This window comes from Panulirus ornatus, chromosome 21 (assembly GCF_036320965.1).
Source record: "Panulirus ornatus isolate Po-2019 chromosome 21, ASM3632096v1, whole genome shotgun sequence".
In the NCBI taxonomy this organism is placed as follows: Eukaryota; Metazoa; Arthropoda; class Malacostraca; order Decapoda; family Palinuridae; genus Panulirus; species Panulirus ornatus.
This window is the reverse complement of record NC_092244.1, coordinates 31,787,179-31,804,238: the sequence shown is the minus strand read 5'-3', so window position 1 is coordinate 31,804,238 and position 17,060 is coordinate 31,787,179.

Below are 17,060 nucleotides of genomic sequence, written 5' to 3'. Positions count from 1 at the left end.
TCTTTTAAAACCTTATGCTGCAATTTTTTAATTCAAATGTGTACCCAGCTGTCCTAGTATGTGATTCCTCTAACTTAACTCCCTATCCTGGGACATTTTTTTCATCTACTAATATGTTCAGTATTGATGTTCATGGTATCCTGGCATTTGTCGATATGTTGACTGTTTTCATCATATGAATTTTTCTTAACCTTATTCATATACATTGCTTATTAAAGTGAGGACCCAGAAGAAGGGATGACATTTTTTTCCTTCCTCACTTTTTCTAGATACATGAGCAGTGTTGATATTTTTGCATGGGAGTTAGAGTTTGCGACGACATTTTGTATCTATACATGTTGGTAAGGAAAATGTGGGTTCTTTAGATGCCAGAAGGAAAATTCAGGCCACAGTTGTTGTGAACTTCGTCCATTCTGAGTGCAGTCAATTACTGTGGGAATAGCCCAGAAAGTGTTAAAGGCTGGCTGGTCTCTCTTTTCCTCACATTATCATTATTATGAGTAGAATGACGAAGAGAAGCTGAGATGCTGAGAGTTGTTTCAGCAGTTCTGATGCAAGAGATTGGGCATTAGTGATGAGTGATTTGAATGCAAAAGTGGGTAATCTGGCAGTTGAGGGAACAATTGGAGAGGCATGGCATATTTAGTGAGGTGGATGGAAATTGTGAACAGCTCCTTAAGTTATGTACTGAAAAAGAAATGATGATTTAGAATACCCTGTTTAGAAAAAGAACATATACGGCCGTCATAGTATATGTGATTGTTACATTCTTGAGAATGGTCACTTAAATTAGAAATGTGTTAATCAAATAACGTAAGTAATGAGATGAAGGGGTTTCATTATCAATAAGACAATTTGATATTGTTCTAGTGAAAACTACAGTACACAAGTACCAGGAAATAAGAAATACTGTTATATACATACTTTGCAATGAATTCTAGTAGTGAATACAGAGAATAACAAACTTTGAATCCTGTTGCAGTCTTCTCTTCATGAAATACATATGTTGTTGATGGCATTCTTTTCCAAAATGATCTTTTTTTTTTTCATACCTGATTGCCATTTCCCTCATCAACAAGGCAGCATTGGGAACAGACAAAGAATGGCTGCATTCACTCGTCCAATGTCTGGCTGTCATATGTTAAGCATAAAATCCACAGCTCCTTATCCACAACCAAGCCATATAGACTTTTCCATGGTTTACCCTGGCCATTTTATATGTCTTGGTTCAGTCCATTGACAGTATGTTACCTCCTATATACGAAATCATTCCAATTCTCTCGATCCTCAGCATGGCTTTCACCCTCCTGCATGTTCAGGCCCTGATCACTCAAAATCCTTTTTACTTCATCCATCTGGTCTTGTCCACATTAAAATCTACTTATGAGAATAACTGCCTTCTTTGATAATGGTCTTGAGGGTTCCCTGGAAATTTTGGCAGCAACAACATTAGTAGAAGTAGCTTCACCAGTTCTGTTGATGTTATAGTAATTGTAGTGTTTCCTAAAGTTCACGAACCAACCAGGACATACTTGAAATGTCAATGAGTTGGTGTTCAGATGATGAACAGTCCATGTGATGTTTGTTCCATTCCCTCTGTAATTGAACTTTAGGAATACAAGATCTTAGGTACACTGATTAATGTTCTGCTCTTGGCACTATGCTTGATCTTCCATGAAGTAGATTCAGTAAATCCAAGGGCATGTTTAATGCCAGCTGTTCGTTTATCTCTTACATAATGTTTCAGCACAACCTTCTAAACCTTGTGTTTCTTAGTACCATTGGTACCAGGACAGCTTTAAAGACACTTTGGTGGTATGGTGCTTGGGACAAAACATGCACAGTATTCAGTATACTGCAACATCAAATACTGTAGCAATATATGACTAAAGACTATATCTATGCCATGCATGCATGCGCTTCTCCAACAGTACTTGCAATGTCACACCACTGCACTTCCTGCTCAATGATGATTGCATTTTTCCAAACTTAAGTATTTGTAAATTAAGATGTAAGTGGACCATGTGTGTTATTCTTAAAATGTATAAATCAAATACACGTAAATTGAGTGATATCTTTACATGATTATATGTGGCACAGAAGAGATGGTAAGCAGGCATTATTGAGTTATGTATTAATTCATGGGCATGCAAAAGAGAGACTCATGGATGAGAAAGTGCTTAGAGGGGCATGTGATCATTAAATGGTGGAGGCGAGGATGAAGAATTGTAGATGCTTTTGGAAGAAAAGAAATGATGTAGGTGAGAAGAGAGTGGCAAAAGTAAGCGAGCGTGGAGCAGAAGCTTGTGTGAAGAGATACCTGGAGGGATTGAGTGTAGAATGGCATAAGGTGAGAATGGACAAAGCTAGGAGAGTGGGTAAGGAATGGGAGGTACAGTGGTGTTGCAATATAGTGCAATAGGATATGATTATTTCAGTATAACACGGGCTCGTAGATTACTCCCATTTTTCATCATAACATGAGCTGGCATGATATAATGCAAGCCAAGCACTGTAGGGTGCTGATGCTGTGTATGCCTTGCTGCCCAATTCATCAGTTTTCTGCTTGCCTTCAAGGAGTAAAGACACATCATTTGCTGCATGTATATTTCTGTTCTTCTGCTCACTTGGACCAGTCACTGCTATGCTTAAGCAGTCAGCAAGTAATCTTACTATAAAGTGAGCTTGTTCAAAATATTGATAATGAATGAACTTAAGCATGGGTTTAGTGCTTCAGCTGTTGTTTGCCAATCTAGCATAAATGAATGTAACATCTTCACCATATAGAAAATTGAATGTATCAGGTAAGCCTTTTTTCAGCCATCTATTTCAAAGATAGCAATGCATCTCAGGATGCCAACTTAGGTGAAGATTAAGGATGTTCTGTTTAACCCTTTAATATCCACAGAAAAAAATGCCATAGCCTAAAAGTGTGAGTTTCAAGATTCATGGAAAATGTTTTCCTTCTTAGAATATTCTAGATTATGTTAATAGATGCAGAAAACAGATATAGGAAAAAGTATGGCTCATTTCCAAGTACATAATTACAAGAATAAGTATTACATAATCATTCAGTACATTATGTTAAACAGCCACACTTGCCATCACTGGATACATACTTGTTACAAAGTAAACATTAATTTTTAGCTGTTTTGTATGGCTTTACTTGAAATTTGTTACTATTTGCACTTACATATTGCACACTGAGTATTTTTTGTTTTATGATTCTTACAAAACTACCATGTTCATAGAATTGATTGTAATAATTTTTGAGAAATATTATGTTATACAAAGGAATACAAAGGACTTCAAACAGCAATAAACAATAGACCTATGGGTCCTTTTGAGTGTTGTGCATGTCAAAAGGCATTAAGGTAATTCAAAGAGAATAACCTGCAAATTGTCATTTGACTATGAAGGCACAAATAATGAAAATTGTGGACTTGAAGTGAAGTATTTATTGCCTCTTCTTAAACGTATCTTTAGCACTGCTTTTCACCATTATGATTGACAAATTGTTCCATATGTTAATAGTACTGCCAAGGCAAAAGTACTTTGACTCATTTGAGGTAAATTGTTTGCCCGCAAGTATGTATCAATTACTACAAGTGAAATCAGACAAATGAAGTCTTAGGTACCTTGATAGATCAAGATTATCAAAGTCTTTGATCATTGTGAATACTTGTAGTAGATCACCTCTTAACCTTCTCTTTTCTTAACTAAATATATTCAAGCTGTTTAGATTTATCTCATAGTATTTGTTTCTCAGTCCAGGAATCATATGAGTAACTCGATGCTGAACTTCTCCATTCTGTCAATGTCTTTTTTAGGTAGTGTGACCAAAGCTTAACACAATTCAAAATGTGGATGAACCAGTGAATTGTAAAGAGTAAGGATGATTTCCATTGATTTGTATTCAAGGGTTTATCCCTAAAAAGAAGAATTTTATTTGCTCTTTTCACTGCTTTTGTGCACTGCTTACTTAGTTTTAGGTCACCATAGATTATTACGCCAAAGACTTTTTCTTCATTTACCTTTTGTATTTCAGCAGAATTCATGCTGTAGCTTGCCTTTTCATTTTTACTTCTAATGTGTAAAGCTTTGCACTTATCAGTATTAAGATTTGTTTGCCACTTATGAGCCCAGTTCATCAGTTTGTCTGTTAGTTTGAAGCTATAGATGCTCAAGTTCACTTAATTTATTTAACAGCTTTGTATTGTCAACAAATTTTGATGTCTTGCAAGGCAGCCCATTATCAATATCATTGGTATATATGAGAAAGAGAACTGGTCTCAAGACTGATCCTTGTGGCACTCCACTTGTTACGTCTAACCATTCTGAGGCTTGATCATTAATTAATATTTTTTGTGTATGGCCACTTAACCAATTTTCTGTCCACTGAAATACAACCTTATCAGTGTCATGTGATGTGATTTTTGCAAGTAATCTTTGATGTGGAAACTTATTGAGTCTTGAGAGTTACATGTTGATTATATCATACAAAAAATAATGTAGATTTGTCAGACATAAGCATTTTCTTTGAAAACTATGCTGAGAATCATTTACTAAGTGGTGGTTCTCTACATGGTTTACAATTTTTTCTCGAATGATGATTTCCATAAGTTTTCCAACAACAGATGTTAAGCAAAAGGACTAATTTTTGGTGTTACATTGGCCTCTTTCATTGTTCTCTGACAAAACCTATCAAGGCCTGCAGTTTTATTCATTTTCATTCTGTTTAATGCTAAAAGCACGTCTTCAGCTTTTATGTTAATTTGTTGAAGAATGTTCCTCTATCTTATCACTGAAACCAAATTCGGGCCTGGGTTGTTTCCTTGATTGTAAATACAGATGCAAAAAATCATTTAATATTTCTGCCATAGCTTCGTTGTCTTTAAGTCACTGTTTTCTATACTTTATGGACCTATTGACTGGGTAATGACTCTTGCTTCTAGCATAACGTTAAAACTCTTTAGGGTTTCTTTTGCTATTTCCAGCGATATACTATTCATATTGACACTTACTTTTTTGTTTTTTTGTCTATCTTACTTTCTCTTCTCAAATTTACATACCTTTCTCTATCATGTTGGTTATTGGATTCTCTGAGTTTCTTATGAGCTTCTTTCTTAAACACCAGGCACTTTTTGTTTCACCTTTCCACCACCTTCGTTTCATTTTAGAAATAGATCGTTTACCACGCATTGGTACGTATGTTTCCTCTGCTCCTTTAAAGGTTTTTGTGAAGCTTTTCCAAGCTACATTCATGTCATTTTCATTGACTATATATTTCCAGATTTGCCTGTCAGGAGCAATGCAAAGTTCATAAAAATTTGCTCATTTAAGATTGGCTGCAGGAGACGGATGCAGGAGACCTGGAATTAGTGATGAGTGATTTAAATGTGAAGGTAAGTAATGTGGCAGTTGAGGGTATAATCAGTGTGCATGGGGTATTCAGTGTTATGAACGGAAATAGTGAAGAGCTTGTTGTGTGCTAAAAAGAGATTGATGATTGGGTATACCAGGTTTAAAAAGAAAAATATACACATGTATATGTATGTTATAAAGAGAGATGGTTAACGGGTATCATTAGATTACATGTTAGTTGATTGGCATATAAAAGGGAGACCTTTTTATGTAAATGATGCTGAGAGAGGCAGTTGGTGGGATGTCTGATCACTATCTTGTGGAGGCAAGGGTGAAGATTTGCAGAGGTTTTCGAAAGAGAGGAGACAGTGTTGAGAAGAAGAGAGTGGTGATGGTAAGTGAGATTGGAAGGGAGACTTGTGTGAAGAGATATCAGTAGAGATTGAGTGTAGAATGGCAAAAGTGATAACAAATGAAGAGAGCAGAGTGGGTAAAGAGTGGGAGGTATTCAGGGAAGTAGTGATGGCTTGTGATACATGTGGCATATGAAAGGTGGGAGGTGGGCAGATTAAAAAGAGTGGTAAATGGGATGAAGTAAAGTTGCCAGTGAAAGACAAAGAGAGTCGTTTGGGTGGTGCATATGATTGAGACGTGTTTCACAGAAAGCAGCAAGAGGTCAAAAGAGGAAGGTGCAGGGATTGAAAAAGAGGGCAAATGAGAATTTGTGAAATGTGTTTGATAAATGAGAAGCAGATGTAGGGTGCTTTATTTAGGGTGTTATGCAAAGTGAGAGAGTCATGGAGAGTGGTTTGGTGAAGAAAGAGAGGTGGTGAAAGCCTTGAGGAATATGAAATCTGGCAAGGAGGCTGGAGTGGATGGTATTGCATTTAGATTTATTAAGTATTGGGGTGACTGTGTTTTTGATTGGTTGGTAAGGATATTCAATGCATATATAGATAATGGTGAAGTGCCTGAGGATTGGAGGAATGCATGTATAGTGCCATTGTACAAATGCAAAGGGGATGAAGGTGAGTGTTCAACTTACAGAGGCATAAGTTTGTTGAGTGTTCCTGGAAAATTGTATGGGAGGGTATTGATTGAGAGGGGTGAAGGCATGTACAGAGCATCAGATTGGCGAGTAACAGTGAGGTTTTAGAAGTGATAAAGGATGTGTGGATCAGGTGTTTGCTTTCAAGAATGTGAGTGAGAAATACTCAGAAAAACAAGGATTTATTTGTTGCATTTATGGATCTGGAGAAGGCATATGAAAAGGTTGATAGAGATGCTTTGTGGACAGTCTTAAGAATATATGGTGTGGACATGTGGAGAAAATGAGTGAAGAAAGATTGACAAAGAGGATATAAGTATAAGAGGTAGAGAGAGCAGGGAGAAGTGGGAAACCAAATTGGAGGTGGAAGGATGGAGTGAAAAAGATTTTGAGCAATCGCCACCTGAACATACAGGAGTGTGAGAAGTGTGCAAGGAATAGAATGAATTAGAACGATGTGGTAAACCAGGGTCAACATGCTGTTAATGAACTGAACCAGGGCATGTCAAACATCTGGGGTAAACCATGGAAAGGTCTGTGGGGCCTGGATTTGGATAGGGAGCTGTAGTTTTGGTGCATTACACATGACAGCTAGAGACCGAGTGTTAACGAATGTGGCCTGTTTTCCTGGCGCTGCCTTTGCTGAAGCAGGGGGTAGCGATGCTATGAATATGTGTATGTGTATATGTGTATATGTCTGTGTATGTGTATGTATATGTATATATATATATAGAGATGCTCTGTGGAAGGTATTAAGAATATATGGTGTGGGAGGAAAGTTGTTAGAAGCAGTGAAAAGTTTTTATCGAGGATGTAAGGCATGTGTACGTGTAGGAAGAGAGGAAAGTGATTGGTTCTCAGTGAATGTAGGTTTGCGGCAGGGGTGTGTGATGTCTCCATGGTTGTTTAATTTGTTTATGGATGGGGTTGTTAGGGAGGTAAATGCAAGAGTTTTGGAAAGAGGGGCAAGTATGAAGTCTGTTGGGGATGAGAGAGCTTGGGAAGTGAGTCAGTTGTTGTTCGCTGATGATACAGCGCTGGTGGCTGATTCATGTGAGAAACTGCAGAAGCTGGTGACTGAGTTTGGAAAAGTGTGTGGAAGAAGAAAGTTAAGAGTAAATGTGAATAAGAGCAAGGTTATTAGGTACAGTAGGGTTGAGGGTCAAGTCAATTGGGAGGTGAGTTTGAATGGAGAAAAACTGGAGGAAGTGAAGTGTTTTAGATATCTGGGAGTGGATCTGGCAGCGGATGGAACCATGGAAGTGGAAGTGGATCATAGGGTGGGGGAGGGGGCGAAAATCCTGGGGGCCTTGAAGAATGTGTGGAAGTCGAGAACATTATCTCGGAAAGCAAAAATGGGTATGTTTGAAGGAATAGTGGTTCCAACAATGTTGTATGGTTGCGAGGCGTGGGCTATGGATAGAGTTGTGCGCAGGAGGATGGATGTGTTGGAAATGAGATGTTTGAGGACAATGTGTGGTGTGAGGTGGTTTGATCGAGTGAGTAACGTAAGGGTAAGAGAGATGTGTGGAAATAAAAAGAGCGTGGTTGAGAGAGCAGAAGAGGGTGTTTTGAAGTGGTTTGGGCACATGGAGAGGATGAGTGAGGAAAGATTGACCAAGAGGATATATGTGTCGGAGGTGGAGGGAACAAGGAGAAGAGGGAGACCAAATTGGAGGTGGAAAGATGGAGTGAAAAAGATTTTGTGTGATTGGGGCCTGAACATGCAGGAGGGTGAAAGGAGGGCAAGGAATAGAGTGAATTGGAGCGATGTGGTATACCGGGGTTGATGTGCTGTCAGTGGATTGAAGCAGGGCATGTGAAGCGTCTGGGGTAAACCATGGAAAGCTGTGTAGGTATGTATATTTGCGTGTGTGGACGTATGTATATACATGTGTATGGGGGGGGGGGTTGGGCCATTTCTTTTGTCTATTTCCTTGCGCTACCTCGCAAACGCGGGAGACAGCGACAAAGTATAATAAAAAAAATAAGAAAAATATATATAAAAAAAAAAATATATATATATATATATATATATATATATATATATATATGTGTATATGTTGATATGTATATGTATATATATATATATATATATATATATATATATATATATATATATATATATATATATATATATATATATATATATATATGTGCATATATGGGTGTTTATTTTTTATTATTATACTTTTTCGCTGACTCCTACATTAGCGAGGTATCACAAGGAAACAGACAAAAGAATGGCCCAACCCACTCACATACACATGTATATACATATACGCCCATACATGCACATATACATACTTATACATTTCAGCGTATAGATACATATACATACACAGACATACATATATACACATGTACATATTCATACATGCAGCCTTCATCCATTCCTGTCGCCACCCCACCACACATGAAATGGCACCCCTCTCCTCCTGCATGCACGTGAGGTAGCACTTGGAAAAAACAAAGGCCACATTTGTTCACACTCAGTCTCTAGCTAATGACACAGTCATCAAGATCATGAATTCATGGACTTCGCTGAGAATGACCCAGAATAAGAGCACAGCAAGGCAGACGTGAGTTATGAACATGATTTCCTGCGACAGAGAATTGCTCCATGAGAGGAAACTCAAGAAAAAGCAGTTAGCCTCAGATGGCTTCTTCAAAGAACAGCTGAAAGGCAAGGAAGAGCCACAGCTTGGCCCCCTCATCCCAGGAATAGCCTCTCCTGTCTTGCATTGTCTTTCATTACTGTTATGATGTGTTGCTGCTTAGTACATTTTTGATGAGTACCCATGACTGCAATTGATAACTAAATGGGTTTTATAGTTTATATTAAGTGTAAGTCTTATTGTACGATAGAAAATTTTGTGTGATTAACTGAAGCACAAGTGCATGATGGTACATGTGGTGGAGGGTTGAATGTCAGCTATTGAGGAGCACATGGCAATACACATGATGCGTGTTACCACTCACTTCCTCTCCATATTTATAATCATCCTTTTTGGTTTCTCACTCCATATTTTAAAATGTTATGTAACGTAATGAAGGCATGCATTGTTGCTCATTTATAGTTACACTCAAATTTGTGGGTAGACATCGGCTGTTCAGTAGCATCTGCCGGTGCTGCAGCCAGTATTACCAAAGAAACTGATAAGCACATCACCTTCTCACCACTTATCACAATCTCCTTCTCCACCACCACCTCCTCCTCTATCATTACCACTACCTCTATTATCACCACCTAAATCATAATTTCAGTGATGAAGAGATGGAGCAACTTCATCCAGATCAGAGCCATACAATATCCACTGCCCCTTGCCTCCAACGTCCCTCCCACCAACTGTGCCTCACCGACAAGTCGCCTTTCTTACTCATTTTACGACAAATCATCACTTCATCCAGTGACTGTCATTCATGATACAGTATTGGAAAGTGATTGTTTGTTATTAATTTGTAAAGATTTTTATTTTCATACTTTATCACCATTTTCTGCATTAGGGAGATAGCACCAGAAACAGATTAAGAAAGGCCACATCTGCTTGCATCCATTCTTTTGCAGTCATATGTAATGCATTAATACCAAAGCTCTCCATTCACATTCAGGTCCCACAAACTTTCCTAAGGTTTACCCCAGATGCTTCACATGACCTCGTTCAGTCCATCGACAGCACATCAACCCTAGTATACCACATCGTTCCAATTCACTTATTTCCTTGCACATTTTTCACCCTCTCGCATGTTCAGGCCTTTATTGCTCATAATCCTTTTCATTCCATCCTTCCACCTTCAATTTGATCTCTCTGTTCCCATTGTTCTCTCCACTTATGACATGTACATTCTCTTTATCAACCTTTCCTCACTCATTCTCACCATATGTCCAAACCATTCAGCTCTCTCAACTGCATGCATCTCTCACTCTTTCATTGTTTACTCAATCAAACCACCTCACCACATACTGTTTTCATGCATTTCATTTCCAACTCATCCATCCTTCTCTGCACAGACTTATCTATATCCTGTCCCTTGGTATTTGTATAATATCATTGGGACTACTATACCTTCAAACATATCTATTCCCCACCCCCCTTCACATAGTGTTCTCACTTTCAACACATTCTTCAATGCTCCCAGGACCTTTACCCCCTCAACCGCATATGATTCACCTCCACTTCCATGGTTCCATTTGCTGCTGTGTCCACTCCCCGGTATCTAAAACACTTCATTTCCTCCAAGTTTTCTTCATTTAAATTCATACTCCAACCAACCTGTCCTTCAACCCTGCCAAACCTTGCTTTTATTCACATTTACTCTCAACTTCCTTCTTTTACTCATTTCCAAACAAAGTCACCAACTTTTGCAGTTTCTCATTCAAATCTGCTTTATTGCCAGCAAACAACAATTTACTTACTTCCTCGGCACTCTCCTCCTCTACAGACTGCATATTTATCCATCTCTCTAAGACTCTCACATTTACTTACCTTGCCATTCCATCCATAAACAAATTGAATACCCATGGTGACATCACACACCCTTGCTGCAGACCTTCAATTGGAACCATTCACTCTCCTCTCTTCCTACTTTTACTTATGTCTTACACCCTTGATAAAAGCTTCTCATTGCTTCTAGCAGCTTTCCTCCCACAAAGTATATTCTTAAGACCTTCCATAAGGTATCAGTATCAACCCCATCAGTCATTGGGTGATCAGTGACGATTGTAGTAGAATGAGTGAGAAAGGCAGCTTGTTGGTGAGGTGCAGTGGGTGGGAGGGAAGTTGGAAGCAGGAGGCAGTGGATATTGTATGGCTATACTCTGGATGAAGTAAATCCCTAGATGCCACATACAAATTCAACTGTTTTTCTAAATATTTTTCACGTTTTTTAAAGCAAACACCTCATCCACACATCCTCTACCACTTTTGAAACTACAATGCTTCTCCCCAAACTGATGTTCTGTACATATCTTCACCATCCCATACAACTTACCAGGTACACTCAACATACTTATACCTTTGTAATTTGAACACACACCTTTATCCCCCTTGTCTGTATACAGTGGCACTAAATATACATTCCTCCAATCATCAGGCACTTCACCATGATCCATACATACAATGAAAATGTATAAATTCAACTGCAATGCCATCCAGTCCATCCGCCTTGCCACATTTCATCTTATGTAAGGTTTTTACCACCTCTCACCTCCCTTTCTTAATAAATTTGATTGCAGTACCATCCACTCCAGCCACCTTGCCATATTTTATCTTACTTAATGCTTTTCTCTCTTCACCAAACCACTTTCCATGACTCTTTCACCTCACCCACCACCCCGACCCATTCACCCCACATCTGACACCTTATCATCAAACACATTCAATAGTTCTTCAAAATACTCATTCTTTCTCCTCCTCACTTCGTCATTACCTGTTACCACTTCCCTTTTTGCCCCCTTCACTGATTTACCTATTTGTTTTCTTCTTTTGCATGTTATCTATCCATCCTATGTATCCTATGTATATCTCTGATGCCTGTTCCCTTTGGGAACTCCTTCAAGTGGATGGCCATGGCAAGAGTGTCCCCATAACTGTTGAACTCCAGTGCTGCTTCTTAACCTTTGATACCTCACCCATAACAGGCCACTGGCAGAGGGTAACTCCAGCCCAGTGTTTTCAGATGCTCTTACCTTGTGTTCCTATTAACTACTTCTGCCTAATGTGTCTACCTAATATTTCTGCCTAGTGTTACAACCTACTTCTACTACCACTACCTAATGCTTCCACCTTATGCTATCTACCTATCTATATCTCTGATGCCTGTTCCTTCCTGGAACTACTTCAAGAGAGTGGCTGCAGCAATTGTCACCATAACTAATGAACTTCAATGCTGTTTTGTGGCCTTTAGTGCCTCATCCTCAACAGGTCACTGGTAGAGGGCTATTCTAGCTTAGTGTTTGCAGAGGCTCCAAATGCTCCTACTGACTACTTCTGCCTAATGTGTCTATCTAATGTTCCAACTTACTACTTTTACTTTATGTTTCTTCCCTATGCTTCAGCCTAAACATTCCTATCTACTATCCATTGCTCCACCATTTTGCCAAAAGGCATGGCTAGTGCATTGTGCTCACCATAGGAAAATCTAGTTGTGAAGAATGAGCTATGTAAGAGTTAAGTGTTGTCAAGTGCTATGTGTGAGAAGAGATTGTATGTTTGTGGCCAGAATGTCAGTAGTCTACATGTAGGTGAGGCAGAAAGAAAAGACAGCTACCTGGGTCAGAGGAGTGCAACCTGACAATCACTGAAGCTCTGGCTCACTACAGAGCCATCACCAACCCATCCGATACCTAGTCGGGTAGTACTGGTAGTTCTGGTAATGTACCTCCCTAGTCATTGGCTGCCTACAACTTCTACCCGCTAGCATATTATCACCCTCCTTTGATAACATCTTATTCTCCCTAAAGTTTTCTGATACTTGCTCATCCCAACTCTTATTTTCACTCTTTTTCAGCCCCTGCACCTTCCTTTTGACCTCTTGTTTCTTTCTATTATACATCCCCCTGTCATCTGCACTTCTTCTTTGTAAGTACTGCCCACACACCTCTCTTTTCTCTTTCCCTAGCAACTTTATTTCTTCATCCTAACTCTCACCACCCATTCTAATCTGTCAGCCTTCCACTTGCATTGCATGTCACATGCATCTCTCACACATGCCAGCACTGCTTCCCTAAATACTTCCCATTCTTCACCCACTCCCCTTGGTTGATTTACTCTGACCTTTTGCCATTCAACACTTAATCTCTTGGTACTTCTGCTTACAAGACTCTTTTCCAAGCTCACTCACTCTCACCATTCTCTTCTCACTGACATTGTTTCCACTTTTCTGAAAACCTCTTTAAATCTTTGCCCTCATCTCCACAAGATAGTGATCAGATCCTTCCAACTGCTCCTTTCAGTACATTTGTATCCAAGTCTCTCTTGTACAAGCCTATCACTTAATATGTCATCCAATAATGCCTGCTGACCATCTCTCATACTCATATACTTACCTATATCCCTTTTATAAACCAAGTATTTCCAATCACCAGTCCTTTTTCAGCACTGCTCCATAGGCTGTTTACCATTTCCATTCATAATACTGAATGCCCCATGCCCTCCAATTTTACCTTCAACTGCCACATCCATCACAAACACATGGTCTTTTACATCAAAACTGCTGACACATTCACTGAGCTGCTATCTATCTATCTATATTTCTGACACCTGTTCCCTCCGGGAACTCCCATCAAGGGTTGGCCATGGCAAAAGAGTCTTCAGTTATTCCTGTCCTTACATGCCTCCCTTGCATACACCATTCCATGTATTCTTCCTCTGTTTCTCTCCCTCCATTATTCCTCCACCCTATTTGCCCATGTCATAGGTGGTCTTCCACTCACACCAACCCCTTAATTGTACTATCATTCACTCTCCTTGTAAACTTCCAGTCTTGCAATCTTTCCACATGCCCAAACCACTTCAAAGTATTACGTTTCACCATTCTACCTCTCCACAATTCATTCCTTTTGCATTCCTTGCCATACCACATCTCTTATACACCCCTTTATTTCTTTCTTCATTCCATCTAGTCACACCACATGCCCTTCTCAAATAGTTCATTTCTACAGCCTGGATTCTTGACCTCTGTACCTCACTCCACATCCATGTTTTAGCTGCATAGGATAGGGTTGGGAGGATTGTGCTGTCCCTTAATCATCTCTTCATTTCTATACTTACTCCTTTACCCTTCATTATTCTACCCTGTACTGCTCTCTCCCTTATCTGCTCCCAAAACACTTTCCTCTCCTGATCTTTATTCTCAGGGCCAGGTGCATAAATGCTAATTATTACGCATCTCTAGCCATTCACTTTCATTTTCACCCACATCAGTCTAGATTTTTCTTCCCTTACACTCTTTCACACACTTCCACAACTTCTGCTTCAGGTGTCATGCTACTCTTCCCTTAGCTCTTTTTCTGTCTCCTACCTATTCCTGACTTTATTCCTAAGTCATTTCGAAACCATGCTTTGCCTTTACTCTTGAGCTGTGTTTCACTCAGAGCCAGAACATCCAGGTTTCTTTCCTCAAACATATTACCTATCCCAACTCTCTTATCATCATTACATCCACACACACGTAGACATCTAAGCCTGAGCCTTTGAGGAGGATGAGCACTCCCTGCTCGGCTTTTCCTTCTGTTCTCTCTTAGTAAAGGTAAGTTACTGCAATAACCTATGTTTATTGATATCTGCAACCCTCGTATATGATACAGTATACATCTCATGTAAAAAAATAACATCAAGAAAGCATAAGTACCCCTTAGAAAGCTGTTTTCCTTTGGGCTCCATTTTTCAGGAATGGATCCCGACCCCTAAATAGGGTATCACTGTATATTTCACAGAACCTCTCACCACAAAGCCCTAGTTTTTGGCTACTGTTTCAGGTTAGCACAGAATTGCTAATGAGTAAGTGATCAGTGTCTTTACAGTGGAAGTTATCTTGGGCATGATGGGTCCTGTGATATATCAAATATATGTTTATAGTGTTTAAAAGATGGATGGTATCTTGAATGCAAACAAGAAAGTTTCATTCGTACATGCATGAAGAGTTTAGTTTCAGATGGGAATACATCTTGGACAGAATTGAAGACGGATTAGATGGCACTTTTAATGCTTATTGAACCATTATTGTGCTTATGTTTTTAGTTAATATCATGTGATTTTGGGAGAGGGTATCTGTTAGTATAGATCACCAAAATGTGAAGCTGGGATATATCCATTTTTGTTTTGTCTTAGGAGTTGTAGATTCAGAAGAATGGGTACTAAGCATATTGAAGTGAGTGTTTTTGTTCTATTGTGCAGGATTTGAATGTTTTGTGGTACTATGCAACCAGTGATTGCTCTTTTTTTGTAGCTTGCAATGTTGTCATGGATGACTGACCACTCCAGGCAGGTGAAGTGCAGTTTAGAGCATAGCTATGAACTGTTCATACAGGATAATGAGGGATTCTTTTTCATGTCCAAAACTGGTACTGATAAGTTTTTTAAAGTGTATAGTTTGTTAATGGACTTTTTGTTAAAATTTGTGATGTGGCAAGTAACTATCATGTGTGATAGATGTAGTACCTAGTACCTGGTTAGAGGTCAATTGAGTGGAAGTGGTTGACCATTTATAGTTATTGGAGGGTGTAGGATGGATTCATGGAGATGCAGACATTATGTTTTGAGTCAATCAGTGTTCTAACTGTGTGATGCATTGTTAGATGTTTTTTGTTGTTTGGATAGCACCAGGAGTTGTGATTTATCGGGATGATGTGATTGTGGGATTGAGTATATACGAGCAGACTTTTACAGCTCTGTCTGTGGGAATTGTTGGAAAGTAATGTAGGCAGGGATTGAAGAGAGTAGAAGAAAGAAGTTCTCCTTGGGGAACTTCACTGTATTTTGAGAGTTTTAAAGGTGAAGCCTTTTTTGAATGACTATCTTGTTGGCGAGCTGTAAGATTGGGTAACCACCTTTTGTCCTTTTTATTGAGGAGGGTGTTACATATCTTGTGGTTATTTGAAGCCATCAGGATATGTTGGATGAAGTTCATGTGCAGTGTAGTTAAGAAGTACTTGGGTTTTATTTTTCCTGTGCATGTGAAAGAAGTTCATATTGTATGAATCTGTGGTAGATCAGGTTTACAGTGAGTTTAGCTATTGATAACTGCTATACTGTAGTGATATAGGGTGGCAGGAGGATTGGTAGTTAGGGGACTTTGAGGATTTTAGGATGGTTACTATACAAGGAAATTTCCAGATGTTTGTTATTTTGTTATGTAGCCAGGAAATGTTGAAGATAGCTGCATTTGTTTAGACTACATTAGGGCTGAAGTGTATTATATGGTTTGATGTATTATCAGGGCCAGTTGGAGGGGAGTTCTTGAAGGTCTAAATTGCATTTTGAATGTCATTGGGTGAGTGGGTGTAAGGGAAGGGTGAGAGAGCAGTTGCATCAGAGTGGAGTATGTGTTCTTTTTCATGACTGCTCAGTGCATGATTGCAATTGGTTTATAGCAAATTTTGAGTAATGTATCATGAACATGTCTGTTTTCTTTGAGAGACGTGATGTTTCTGTTTTGATTTAGAAGTGCTTTATGTGTGGGGGATTGGGTGGTGAAGGTTGTGTTAATTTTCCTTATATTTCTTGAAATTGGTTGCTGTTGGTTTTGTTGTCCATAGAGTCAAGGAAGATAAGTCCATTTTCTGTCCATTTTCCAGCATTCATGTTTAGAGCTTGAGTGAGCTCTATGGTCTCTACTGATGGATGGTGGTATTATCTGAGTGAGTTTCCCTGCTTTATGAAATACATAATTTGCGATGAGAAGTTTTGATGAATTTATAGTGTTGGTAAAACATGGCATGATAAGAGGATGGAAAACAGATGATAGCTTTAAGCTTAGTATCTGTGTACTGTATGAATGCTGTCCAATCTGCTTTCCCAAAATTTATGAGTTTTTTGATGGTTGTGTGGGTCACTTGGATTAGTTTATGTTATCACAATGGGTAAGTGGTTAGAGGAGAGTTCATGTAGTGTGCTTGAAATTATATTTGTGGGTAGTTAGAGGTGGT